The following is a 14406-nucleotide window of genomic DNA, read 5'->3' on the forward strand; positions in this document are numbered from 1 at the left end:
AATGCGGACAAGGTTGCGGGCGGGCAACAACTAATACAGAGCAAAAGCGCGAGCGAAGCGAGCGCGAAATTTTCTGTCTGTCTATCATCTTGTTAGGTACTTTTTCACGGCCAAATGTAGGTAGGTAGGTACTACTCAGTGATAGCTTGCATCTCGGAAGGGATTTTTAATCGTAGTGAACCGTACGTGCGAGCGAAGCGAGCGCAAAATTTATGACATTATTTACAAAAAAGAAAAGATAAATGTCAGAAATATTGTATTACGATATAGATAAATGCCAAAAATTTTGTACTAAAAACTATAAAGTCATCTGTTGTATAAAGAATAGTTCTATTATCTTTAGGGGTCCCCAGATGCAACGAGCGCTTGGATAATAAAAACTTTACTATAAATAATAAACGTAAAGGACCAATCCGACCAATACATTATAGGTATATAATACATATTATTTTTTACTTTTAGAGGTTTTTACTGTCGGGAATTTTTTAAAAAGTGTGAAAAAGAATGAAATATTCTATCATTTGCGTAAAGGCAATAAAGATCGGATATAAGACTATTTAACAATCTCTACGGTCCTTTGTTTGAGATGGCTTTTTTGACCGTTGATTTTATCGAAATAAATATGTTTTTGGGTATTAAAATATCGGTTGGTCTGTTATAGTTTGGTGATCTGGCAGGGACTACTGGGCCCCAATCGATCGTGGGCCCTGGGCAAGTGCCGTGTGATGTTCTTCAATAATTGAAGAACGACACACGAAATGTGACATCTCGATGAAAGGTAGCGGTGGCGCGGTAAAATTCAAAGGACATTGCCCAAGTGACTATGGGACTCAGTATCGCTACCAAATAAGTTGTCCACTAATAAAATAGAGCTTAATTTTTAGGATAGTTTTATTACATTTAATTACACATTTAAAAAAAATCTAAACCACCGGATTCCGCAGAAATATGGTGAAGAACGACCTCCGAAATTAGAATTTTCGAAACTGTTAATTCGCTGCTAACTTACGTTTTACTGAAATATTTCTCTTTATTAAATATATTTCTAAAGAAATCTGTATTATAGAAGCCTCAATAGCTCAACAGTTAAAAGGTGTGGACTGAAATCCGAAGGGTCGCCGGTTCAAACCCCACCTGTCGCACTACTGTCGTACCTACTCAGGTGGCACTAGCTTGACGCTTTCGTCCTACGTCGGCAACGATGCGGCAGCATTCTATAGAACGCGACAGGTCAATATGACAATCGGGGTGACGTGCGGCTGTGCGGAGCGTCCCCAGCCTCATACCCCGATTGCCATCTTGACCTGTCGCATACTATGGGTGTCCGCTAGCTGCGCACTGGCATTGGTAGCACACATATAGGCACCGCGTCTAGCCGTGACGTGTAGAAGGCCTCGCGCTCACGTGGAACACCTAAGCCCGCAGCGATGCACGCGGCGTCATGCCACAGCGAGGCGTCACCTATACAGAATACATAACTATATGTTAAACATTGCTTTTAATCAGTTAATTAAGTGAATTGAATGATGATAAGATAGGTATACACACCTCTAACTTGTGTAAGTTATGTGTGTTTTAAGCAATTAAATATCACTTTCTTTAAAGGTGAAGGAAAACATCGTGAGGAAACCTGCATGCATTCACTATACTGTCCTGAAAGATATGTGAAGTATGCCAATCAATCCACTTGGCCAGCATGGGAGACTATGGCCCTTCTCACTCTGTAAGGAGACCCATGCTCTGTAGCGAGCCGGTGATGGGTTGATCATGATGATGATTAAGTAATTACTAGTTACAAATCGAAATAACACACACAGAATACATAACTATATGTACAGATAATAAATTGCAACATGTACAGATAATAGTTCATACAGTACAGATTGAATGTACATAGTATAGGTACTATGACTGGTAAAATACAGGTATTTAAGCGGGTAACATATCTGCATATGCCACTTCATCTGTATAGGCTGTCTAATGGGTAAGTAGTACTTTTCATTATTATACATACCAAGTGTGCAGAAATCCAACGCAGAATAATATTTCTTTCCTCAGAGTCTGAAGGCTGTGCGAGGACGTAGAGATATGCCACATGCATAACTCGCACTCTGTGTCCAAATAAAGCAGCAGGTGCTAGCCCGGCTCGGAGAGCTTTTTGTGATGAACCAAAACACTCCATGCAAATGACATGTTCATGTGAAATCTGTCAAATCATATATTTACAATATTAGATAATTTCAAAAGCATTTGCAATTCTTCTTTGATCAGTTAATTGTTTTTAATCAGTTAATTAAGTGAATAATGATAAGATACAACGACTCACACAATCAACACAAACAAAGACACAACTCAACTGTTAGTTATGTGCGTTTTAAGCAATTAAATATCACTTTCTTTAACGGTGAAGGAAAACATCGTGAGGAAACCTGTACGCTTGAGTTCTCCGTAATGTTCTCAAAAGGTGTTCTAACCACATTTCACGACAGTTAGGTTACTTCTAATAAAACGTCGAGGCTTCGACATCACGCAAATAGCTCTAATGTAGCCCTATTTTCCATGATTTACCGTTTTCACGTCACCTTAACCTATTATTTGACATATCGTCGATTCAGAATCAAGCCGAAAGCTTCCTCACTTTACTTCACTCTGCCCTAACACTCTTATAAACCAAATAATTATTTATTTATTACTTACCTACTGGTGCAGGTGAATTCCAAGATCCAAAAGTCGCAGTGGAGAGTCCCGGAAGGAATGGATGACGACATGATGGATTTTCCATAACATAATATGTGTATTATCTATGTCTACAACTAACTAGGCGTCTGTAGATTCCTAGATCACTTTGTCTAATTATTAAATAGTGATTAAACAAAAATTAAACAGCAGTAATAGTGTTCTGTGCTTTAGCTAAACAACCACAGAGAACGAATTAAAAACAAACAATTTATTTGACATTAGGGATGTCATATCGATCCGATATCGATTTTCAAAGAATCTATTTTTGTGACAAGAAAATCGATCTACGTTCCGATTTTTGCTTCTTTATTTTAGATTGAGTTCACGCAAACAGAGTAAAAAAGAAGCAATATAAAAATAGTAAACAACTACTAAAATAAAATAAGTACATATATTAAACATACTACACATGGGTAACATTGGTATAATATTATTTTTAAAAAGGGTTTTAGAATATGATTAGTAATTATTTGATGTCATTAAACAATTTACAGCATGTTTTACCTTTAATTCAATTGAACTATTTAATAATTAAAATATAGGTATCGAAAAAAATCGAAGATTTATTTTTGCGAAATAAATATTCCAGACCTCGGTTTTTTTTAATCCGTTCCTCAGATTTCGATTCGAATCGATCTAAAAATCGATCTTTTTTTTGAAGATTCACCATTTAGATTTGACATTCGACAACCTCTTGATTACGGTGAAATTACAGCTACAATGTCGCGATCGCAATCACCTATTTGTTGACGCTCACTATTTGCTACAATGCATTGCAATATGAATATAGTACCTACGCGACAGGTTGAAATGACAATCGGGAAGGGAACGCAACCCGCCCCCACCCCCCGTGTTTAATCGTTGCGTGCGAATGCGGGTGGGTGTGCGGGGCGTCCCCTCACCTCATACCCCGATTGCCATCTCAACCTGTCGCGGACTATAACATAATAATTCTATTACTATTGTAATAACGACAGGGGCTCGATTTTGTTTCGATTTTGTTAATTAATGTCCGCTACAATGTAACGATCTCAATCACTTCTGATTGGTTGAGGCGTGCTTACTGTTGCCTATAATGCATTTGCATTGTTGCAACAAGAATACCAAAAATTCAGCCAATCACAACAATTATTGCGATTGTAATAAGGATTGATGCATGAAAGTAATAATCGGAATCGCAAGACGTCATCATAATCGACCTAAGCTTATCGATTCCTTGATTCGCGTCACTACATGTTTTGCTAATGTCAGGAAAATGGACAAAACAACTACTTTTATTTCGGTCAGTTTCTAATTATACGGCTGTTTTTTTATTTCGTAACATTTTAAATGTTTTTTAAAATTAAAAACAGGAATTACTAATTTCACCATTTCGGTGTACAGCTATATCTCTAGCGATACCAGTGGTGGGCAGTCTCCTTTGGATGCGTTTGTTCGCAAGAACATAATGTTTTTGCCATCATACAAAATATTATATTAAATTGATTAAGTATTGAAGGAACTTACATAAAATCTAGGTATATAAAAATATAAAAAACATTATGTTTAACAATTTTAATTAGTGGTCCACCTAGGTCCTGGACGCAGCCCAGGGGGGGGTCATGACCCCCGTGACCCCCCCCTTGGATCCGCCCTTGCCTACATGTCTGAGAAATCTCCAAAATGTTGTCAAAGGTGTGTGAAGTCTGTCAAACCGCACCTGGCCATCGTGGTAGACTATGGCCAAAACCCTTCTCACTCTGAGAGGAGACCCGTGCTCTATAGTGACCTGGCGATGGGTTGATCCTGATGATGATGTAAAAAAAAAAAATCTGTGTGTCGGTTATGTATTCCTCATTGTTGAGGGTTGTGATCCCTGTCCATTAATCACATAATGGTAGTTTTCTTGGGATGATAATACGTCAGGATCCCAGTAAGTACCTCGCAGATCCTTCTGCATACAATAAGATTTCAAATAGGCCAAATTTGAACCTCAAAAATCGGTCACCCATCCAGTTACTGACTTGAGTCAACGTTGCTTAACAATAGAAAATTGATTGAAATGCGTCGTCACAAGTACCCTCCAACGTACAATTAATTTAAGATATATTACCATGTATGTAACAGTCAAACGAATTAAATAAATACTTATATGAAATGCAACGCTAAAGTTATGTGTGTCAGATTCTACGCGGCATCGTACCGGTACGCTATATCGCTTGGCGGTAGGTACGTCATTACCGGTAGGGTATTACAATGCTACAGCTACTCTGTGCTACGGCTGAAGTCTTCCACTAGACATACCTACCTACCATTATATAGTTAATAGTATATATATCTCCGGCTTTACTCACGTATCCAGTCGACGTTTGAAATATACTATATATACGTATAATGGAAATCACTCACCATAGTTTAAACGCTAAAATAGTCATGTCATTCTCTGTTTCATTGACTACTCAACTCATAAAACAGCTGTACAAATATATTAATTATGATAATATAATTAAGTTTTATTACCTGCTGTAACATAATAAACGTCTCTATCCAGTAGCAATTATGGTATAGTACATTCAATATTAACTGGCGTGTTTCCACTTGAGACCGTCATTAGCAATAACAATAGGATTACATTCGAAATGACACGTAAGTAATAGGGGTAGTAAACCAAACACTCATAGAGCCCATTCATTTTTAAAGGAGCCGGTTCAACCTTATATATTTTCTTGTTATGTGTTATATTATACTAGCTGATGCCCGCGACTTCGTCCGCGTGGAATTAGGTTTTTAAAAATCCCGTGGGAACTCTTTGATTTTCCGGGATAAAAAGTAGCCTATGTCACTCTCCAGGTCTTTATCTATACCCATGCAAAAAATCACGTCAATCCGTTGCACCGTTGCGACGTGATTGAAGGACAAACCAACAAACCAACAAACCAATAAACTAACAAACCAACAAACAAACACACTTTCGCATTTATAATAAGGGTACTGATTGTTATGGCTGTGTTATGGGCAAGACCGACTCGCACTAGTCAATTTTTTATAATACCTACGTGTACCTGGTGTCTTACTACACATCAGGTGCGCGGTGTGAATTTTACTTCTATTGTAAGTTCTGGCCTTTACATATCTACAATTGTAACATTGAATGATAAATCACAATTACCTACATCTGATGTAGGTTTTCGCTTATCTAAATAAACTAATCATAAACTTAGAGAAAGTCTATTTTCTTTGTGTGTCTATAAAGGTTATTTAATTATAGTACGCTGCAGAAAGTAAAGAATTTCACAAAAAAACATCGACATTTAGAAGGACATAGCAGTTTTGTAGAGCATTGTCTCAGTCGGTGAGACCGACAAAACGTCATATAGGTATGAGTGACAGAGACAACGCTCTACAAAGCCGAAATATCATTCTAAAGACCGATGTACATTTCTTTCTGCCTCGTACTGTACTCGGCATACCTACTTGATGTAATTATATAAGTAGAAAATTATAGGTAGGGTAAGTCGTTGAAAAAATACCACCATTTCAATTTAGGAGTTTTATTCATTTACCGCAGTTCCCGTTGAAGGGGAATAGAGAACGGGGACAACGGGATAGATTTTCAATAATTTTATTCAAATACCGCTGTCCCCGTTAAACAGAAACGACAACGGGGACAACGGGATAAGTTTTTAATAATTTTATTCAAATCCCGATGTCCCCGTTAACGGGGATACGGCTAACGGGGACAACGGGACTACATGCGAATAGGTGATAAACCGATGTAATTGTATGAAATGAAAGTTTACAGGAGAAGCAAAAAACTGAATGAAAGCTTTTGAAACTTTACTGTAATTGTACCGTTACGATGAAATCACGAACTTTGAATTCTACTTCCGTTATTAGTTTTACTCCGTTTTGCTTGGAAAATGAATTCAAGTTTGTTGTGAAGTTTTACCTATTCAGTTATCGAAACCATGAACTCAATTTCGATACATTTTTTGGTTGGTTTAACCGAGGACGGTTTATAAAATATGTATTCTAATATTAACACATAAGTATTTGTCTGTAAGAGTCATCTTTTTATAAATATACCGTTTTAACGTCGTAATTTAGCCTTACGATTTAATACCGGTAATAGCTGATAACTTAATGATTAGGATTTTAAATCTGTTTACAAGTCAATAAAAAACTATGAATTAATTATTTCATTGTCACTTTTAAGCCCTGATTAGATAATCTAGTGGAATATTTGGTAATGATTTGTAGCTACCTACTAATTGCTTGTTAGGAATTTTATCAATATAAATTTGTTAGAAATTTTATCGGAAAGTTTCAATTTATAAAATACTAGCTGATGCCCGCAACTCCGTCCGCGTGGAATAAGGTTTTAAAAATCCCGTGGGAACTTTGATTTTCCGGGATAAAAAGTAGCATGTGTGTTAATCCAGGGTATAATCTATCTCCATTCCAAATTTCATCCAAATCCGTTCAGCCGTTTTTGCGTGATTGAGTAAGTAGGACTAGCCCACGACTTCGTCCGCGTGGACTACATACATTTCAAACCCCCTATTTAATGATCAAAAGTTCGCACTTGGCTAGAATGGTGGACATAAACAAACCCATTAATTCATTCTGAGAGAAGAATGAGCGAAAGAAGCGCGCTCAGTAGTGGGCCGGCGATGGATTAATTGTATTATGGAGCCTATCATATATTATCAGCTAATAAATAATTAGCTATTCACTTTCGTGTAGGTATTAAAAAAGAAATGGAAAGCAATAATGCATTGAGCAAAAAAAACTTTAATTTTAGTAATAACGAGGTAGATATAATTTTGTATCAATAATATTTTTAAAACTAACAAAAAATAATAAAATTAGTTATCTCATCTGTTATTTAAAAGAATAAGAAATTCCTGACGTGAAGATTCTGAATGAGGATAATTTAAAAACAAGATTTTCCAAGAAGCCTTTGGCATAATTATTATTCTATCGTTTTAAGTATCAATCGTAAAAACTGTTATCAATCGCGCTTAGATTCGAAAATTACATTCTAAAAGTATATTAGAAGACGTGATTTATTTTGCACTTCCAATAAAATAATAATTTAATTTATTTTTAGTTTTGTAAAGAATATTAAGGCCACGTTAATTGTGACGAATATTCCCCTTTCCCCTCCAACTAAGCGAAGCTCGTGCTAGGAGTAGGTAATGTAGAGAAAATATTTTTCATCAAAACTGAGATTTCTGTTAGTATATTTTCTTTCAGGTCTGTTATCAAGAACTTGAGATAGAATCTAAGGAATTCTTGTTGTCTATTAAATATTATACTTATTTTCAAATATTTAAAAAAATCTTGTTTATTTTAATTAGTAGGTAGGAAATGCATTCCGAACCAGTACCTGTAAAAGTTTAATTGAAAAAAAAATTATTTATTTATTTACTAACGCTCTTTTTTGTAAAAGAAATTTAAATAGGGACACCATATTCCTATTTCATATCGGGACTAATTCTGGGATGTGTGTATACCACCTATACCACTCTATACCTAGTTTTCTTTCGCCATGTCATTGTAACGGAATAATAGGTACCTAAAGAGATGTAGGTATAATTTTAGTGCTCAAAATTATACATGCAAAAATTATAGAGTCACAACTCAGTAATTTAACGCTTTTATAATTTGCATACTAAGCAAAATATGGCTATGATATATGCACAAATTGACGTCATTAAAGCTGTTATTATTTATTATTACTTAGGTACGAACCTAATATTTAAATCGGTATCATAAATTTTAAAACTTATTATCAGAGTGGTAAGCTTCGATATTACATTATTCGATATTATTATTATTAATATTTACAGACGAATTTTTTTCTCCGAGGAAGGGCATTCCGAACCAGGTGGTAGATTCAGTTGAAGATTTAAAAGCTGATTTAAAAGCTGATTTAAAAGATATTGAAATTTATGAGTTGAGATTTAAAAGACGTTAAAGTTTATTGGAATAAAAATATTTCTATTTCTATTCTGAACTTAAAATGACAAAAACACACGTTTTGCGGTTTTTTTTCTGACGAAGAAATGTCCGCAACTTCTCAACTCAACTTATAAACGCTGAGGCATTGCCTTTGTCACTCATTCTACCTGAGCATTCCCTTATTTTAAAAAAAGAAGCATAAAACAGCTAGCATGCAATACTTACTTGCGGTCTTAATCCCTCCGGCGCTCTTACTTAAATACTAATATCACAGGATTTTATAGATTTAAAATTAAATTATTTACACTAAACAAAAACACTTTAAATAAATATTTACAAATATACACTGGTCAGTTCTTTTAACCCATGCAGTCTATATTCAGTTATTCTAAAGTCTAAACACGGAATGCAATTACATCTTTCGCGGGTTTTGCGCTGGAACATTTGACATTTACATTTGACAGGTATAACTCGTGCGACGGCTGTGAGCTGACTGTCGTTGAAGTTCGCGATCTTTGCCTTAATATCAGGTGTACAACTCAATCGGTGATAATGATAAATATACAAAGCGGTGTCTGATAGGCTGAATGGAATTCAGTCGCGAACTCGAGCACCAGTGGACCGGTTTAAAAAAAATCCGGTCATTGTACGTGCGTGTGAACTTGGCGGGTTTCAAGTGTAGGGTTACCATTCTTTTCACCTTTTTTTTGAATAAAATATCAGTAACTCGCAATTTTCATTTGCGTGCTTAGGATAGTGACAGCTGTTATAAACTTAAACTTAAAAAAAACTTATATTAAGATAATCATTTTGAAACTTAAGATGCATTTAAGTATTTTTGTTACCTTTTAATGTTATTGATTCAGATTTAGTGCTTGAACGCTGTTTTTTTAAAAACTTTTATGCGTAAAGTGATTATTCTTTTATAATCGTTATAGGGTAACAATATACCATAAATGAAAAAAAAAATACCATTCTGTACAGTATTAAATAGCTCTTTTCGAGGGTGATCTTCAAAAAAGACAATAATCTATAATTTTGATAAATTGTAGAGCTTTGACGTTAGCGATAGCGAAGAAATCAACGTATTAAAGTAATTAGTCTTCTAGTTATCATAACTTATACTGATTAGATTCTATCTTATATCATAATCTTAGATATTATAATTAATTATATCTACCTTAACATACTTTTTGCAATCACAATCGTGTTTTTTCTCACTTGGTGGTAAGTGATGACGCAGTCTAAATGAAAGTGGGATAACCTGGAAGAGGAATAAAGACGTCGTGACCCGCAGAAATGAAGAATACGATACAGAGAGAGATAAATTTTACTAACCACCCTATGACACATCCAAATAAAGTTTAAATTTCCTTGTGTATAATTTTTTTTGTAGTCCCGCTTATATCGAAAGGTGTACCCAAACTATAGGTACCTAATCATTTTATGCAAAACAAAAAGTTCATAAAGACAGTCAGTTGCTAAGCGGTTAGACACCTGTGTCACAGTGTAAAGAGAGACACAGTAGTCAAATGCCTTGCAATTCGTGGTAACACATGACCATGACGACCTTTTAATATAGGACCATAACTAAACTACGTAGGCCAGTTCGGGTCGCTCCTTCGTCCCGCACTTACCGCACGATTGCGTTGTCTAGACTGCTTCGTCGAAGCTCTGTATGTAATATCATACCCTTACTCTGTGCCTGTGTGGTCTTAAAATTAGTGCTTGATTTATGTTATCAGTGTCAAGTCGCGTGTCGTATGTCATTTAATACCACCTTATCTTGTCGTTACATACACCGTCTTTGATCTGTGCCAGACTTAATTTAAACATTGTGAGCTAAGCTTATAATAATTTAGGTTCTTGGTAATAATTATGTGGTCTGCTAAGAAAAATAAACCGACTTTGATACATACTTAATTTTGCAAGTTTATTGTTATGATAGAGTCCTCATGGATAATGTTTCGTAACGTTTATTAGTAACTGGATAATGTTCGTGACTATATCTGCGTGGATCAAGTTTTTTTTAAATTTCGTGGGAACTCTTTGATTTTTCGGGACAAAAACAAGCATGTGTCCGTCTCCATGATACAAGCTATCTTTGTGATAACATCTGCCAGAAAAGGTTTGACATATTATGGGCCGTGAAAAGCTAGCAGACAGACACACTTTCGCATTTATAATATTACTATAAGTATGGAAGACAATATGGATAGTGGTAGACTCGTAGCTTCCAGCAATAAATGTTGTGTAGTGTAGAGATATAACTGTCATATCTATTTCAATTTAAAACGTTTCGTCTTATAATGCCTCGTAACTTACCATCAAACTATTATAAATACGCGCGCACGCGCCGCGGTTTTGAGTCAAAACCGCGGCGCGTGCGTGGACGGACTCCCTTGAAAAAGGACCCCGTATGGGTTTGAAACTAGTCGGGCTAACGTCGACTACACACGTGAGTAAAGCCGGGACAGATAGTATTAATAATGGAAATCACTCACGGTAGTTTAAACGCTAAAATACCATCAAACTGTCAAATCATATCGCAGTCAGGTGTAAATAATATGTATATTCTATAAAGAACCTGAATAATATCTGGATTTTTACTACAATCAATTTTTATTACACTATACAGAGTCATTGTTTATTTTCTTAACCGTTATTTATCACTCTTAAGTAATTCAAACATGAATATAAGAACTATAACTTATTAAAAGTTACTTATTGTTTAAGTGTACTGACGCAATCAGAGAAATGTTTAGTTAAAATGAAAACCATCATGTTTTTTAGTAGCTGAAATATAATATGGTCGTCAATAATGATAAAACGACATATGTACCTATCCAATTTTATAAATGTACATAATTTATGTTTACACTAAATTTACAGTATCTGCATTTTTTTCTTTTTAATATTGCTAAAAAAGGACGGAACATGAATTTTACATTTAAAACTTTAAATTTTAGTGCACGCTACAAATTTAAACAATATGCTTGCTACTGGCAGCTAAAGTCACGAGGTTTGAGGTATTTAAAACTGTCAAAATATATGTCCTTTTCATATTACATTACAAAGTTGAGGATGCGAACATTCTAATATTTAGGTGTGCTCAGAATCAGTACCAATTTTGTTTATGTTACATTATTAACAACAATTGCCTTATAATTATTAAACAACATATTATATCAAAAAACTAATAGATACTTGAGTTACAAATATCTATAATCCTAAAAGCAAAAATAACATAAACAATATTATGGGAAAGTTCCAAACCTTTTTTATTTATCATAGTCACCCTATATCTACGGAGCTAAACTACGGAAGATCCGATCTTTCCTCGACCGGTTTAGTAGCTAAGCGAAATTACAATAGCTGCGACTGACAGACTGCCAGATATTTCTTATTACAGAGCCTTTCTGCCTGAAATGATCTTGAATTAGAAGGATTCAAGCCGCAATCAATTTGAAGTGAAATTGGACTCGGAAATCCGCCCCCCAATTGTGTAAGAATAACCATTTCATGGCTATCGTAATCGTCAAGAAATTCTGCCCTTTGATTGGTTGATTCGCTGTTTTCATTTTTTCACAGCCAATCAAAGGGCAGAATTCTTGACGATTGCGATAGCCATGACATGGTTATTCTTACACAATTGGGGGGCTGATCTGCATCATTTTTACGTCAAAAAATTACGATATATTTTTAATCAAAAACATTAAAATAATAAGTATTTGTGAAGCCTCTGGGGAGTAAAAACGTTATATTTAGACGGGTAAACTATGTATGGCCTACCTATAACTTAAAAAAAATATGTAGATAAAAAATAGTAAACCAGTTATCATCAAACGAAAGCAAATTCGTTGGACTTAATGTTAAATAATGAAATACCTTATGGGTTCCTACTAGTACATCCTTCATCATATTATAGCTCTATGGTAACATGGCATATTGTATTGCAATCTAAGTTGAATTAGTAATCTGTTGTGTATTGAATTATTAATAGTGTATACTAAAAAACTTAAATCTAAATTAAAAGTAAAATAAAACAACATTAAATTAAAACTAAAATAACTTAAATTAAATCTAAAACCTCATCGAGAACACCGCAGCGAGGCATTGTACACAAGATACTGGCATTACCCCTTTGGATGGCCAAACTAATTCTTTGACTAATTAGTTTATAAATTTTCAAATTGATACTTACTAAGAAGTACAAGTTAAAGTGGTTTAAAAGTAGGTTATTAGACGCCCTTACATCGTAACAAATACTGGCGAAGCGTTAAAAGGCGTAAAATAGAAACCGACTTCAAAATAATATTTACTAGAGTATAGTTAAAAAGTCTTCTGCACTGATTACGTTATTGATTACTTAGGTTACGTTTTCCATGTACGAAAACCTTAAGACACTCAATTGGATGTAGTCCGATAATGTTCTTATATTTACGGTAATATTATCATACAGTATTCCAACTTCATACAAACGGACGAAACGCGAGCTATACCTACGCGCCTCGATCTCGGGATGTGCTCGGGACACTGCCAGTCGCGACTGTGCCGCAGTGAAGAACGGACGGTGTTTTGTTTTTTAATAACCGCGCGATTTTTCCACTAAAATAAGTTCAAGTACATATTTAGTATGACGAGTAAGAAATATTGTGCTGTTTTTGGTTGCATGAATTCTTCATTAACGCATCCAGAGATAAGTTTTTTTAAATTACCTGGAAAGGCGGGCAGCCATATCGCATGTTTACGTACCGCGCTGCTGTAGGTATTTATTTCAAAGATACGGCCGAGTTACAATACTGTATGATATCATTACCGTGGCCTTGCCGTAGGTTATTTAAAAAAACACTATAATATAATAACTCTATTTTAGCGTTTAAACTACCGTGAGTAATAGGTATTCATTATAAAATATAATGTGTCGAAAAAATATATTATAAAATATGTATGAAAAATAACACTCTCCATAAATTGTACGCTTTGTACGGTGGGGGAAGAGGTTGATAAATTACTTTTTAGCCTAATAATATGATTTTTAACTACCTATGTAATCAGTACCCTTATTATAAATGCGAAAGTGTGTTTGTTTGTTGGTTTGTTGGTTTGTTGGTTTGTTGATTTGTTGGTTTGTTGATTTGTCCTTCAATCACGTCGCAACGGTGCAACGGATTGACGTGATTTTTGCATGGTTATAGATAAAGACCTGGAGAGTGACATAGTCTACTTTTTATCCCGGAAAATCAAAGAGTTACCACGGGAATTTTAAAAAACCTAATTCCACGCGAACGAAGTCGCGGGCGTCAGCTAGTTCGATGATATTTTTAGAATATTTTTTCGGAATTTTACATTTTTCACGGTTTGCTGAGGTCATTGGTTACAATAACCTAAAGGCATAAACGCGTGTTATAATATTATGCTAATTATATTAATTTAATAGCTTCTTAATTTGTAGGAATGTGTCTGTCCGTTTAACATTCATGCAAATCAAGTAGTGTAAAAACGTTTTTAAATATTTCATTTTAAACTAGCTTATGCTCGCGACTTCGTCCGCGTGGACTACACGAATTTCAAACCCCTATTTCCCCCCCTTAAGGGTTGAATTTTCAAAAAAGCATCCTAGCGGATGCCTACGTCATAATAGCTATCTGCATGCCAAATTTCAGCTCGATCCGTCCAGTAGTTTGAGCTGTGCGTTGATAGATCAGTCAGTCAATCAGT

The 14406-nt window shown here is 35.0% G+C and overlaps 1 protein-coding gene and 1 long non-coding RNA gene across 5 annotated transcripts in view; both read right to left on the reverse strand.

The window, feature by feature from the left end:
- The window catches only part of LOC117993153 (solute carrier family 41 member 1-like), a 99457-nt gene that overhangs the window by 63902 nt on the left and 21149 nt on the right, over positions 1–14406 (reverse strand). Inside the window, exon 1 of one of the 4 annotated variants that reach the window (XM_034980898.2) lies at positions 8911–9191. The exons of 2 other annotated variants lie outside the window; for them this stretch is intronic. The gene's annotated coding sequence lies outside the window, so the exon portion shown is untranslated. Of the gene's footprint in view, positions 1–8910; positions 9192–14406 lie in introns of those variants that run through there. One more of the 4 variants, XM_034980896.2, reaches the window with a different exon arrangement.
- On the reverse strand, positions 835–2911 carry LOC138403985 (uncharacterized). The gene is made up of 3 exons (XR_011238099.1): positions 2698–2911; positions 2015–2206; positions 835–1461 (listed from the first exon to the last, which is right to left on the reverse strand). It is a non-coding gene; the product is annotated as an uncharacterized lncRNA (long non-coding RNA).

This window comes from Maniola hyperantus, chromosome 23, assembly GCF_902806685.2.
Source record: "Maniola hyperantus chromosome 23, iAphHyp1.2, whole genome shotgun sequence".
Taxonomy (NCBI): domain Eukaryota; kingdom Metazoa; phylum Arthropoda; class Insecta; order Lepidoptera; family Nymphalidae; genus Maniola; species Maniola hyperantus.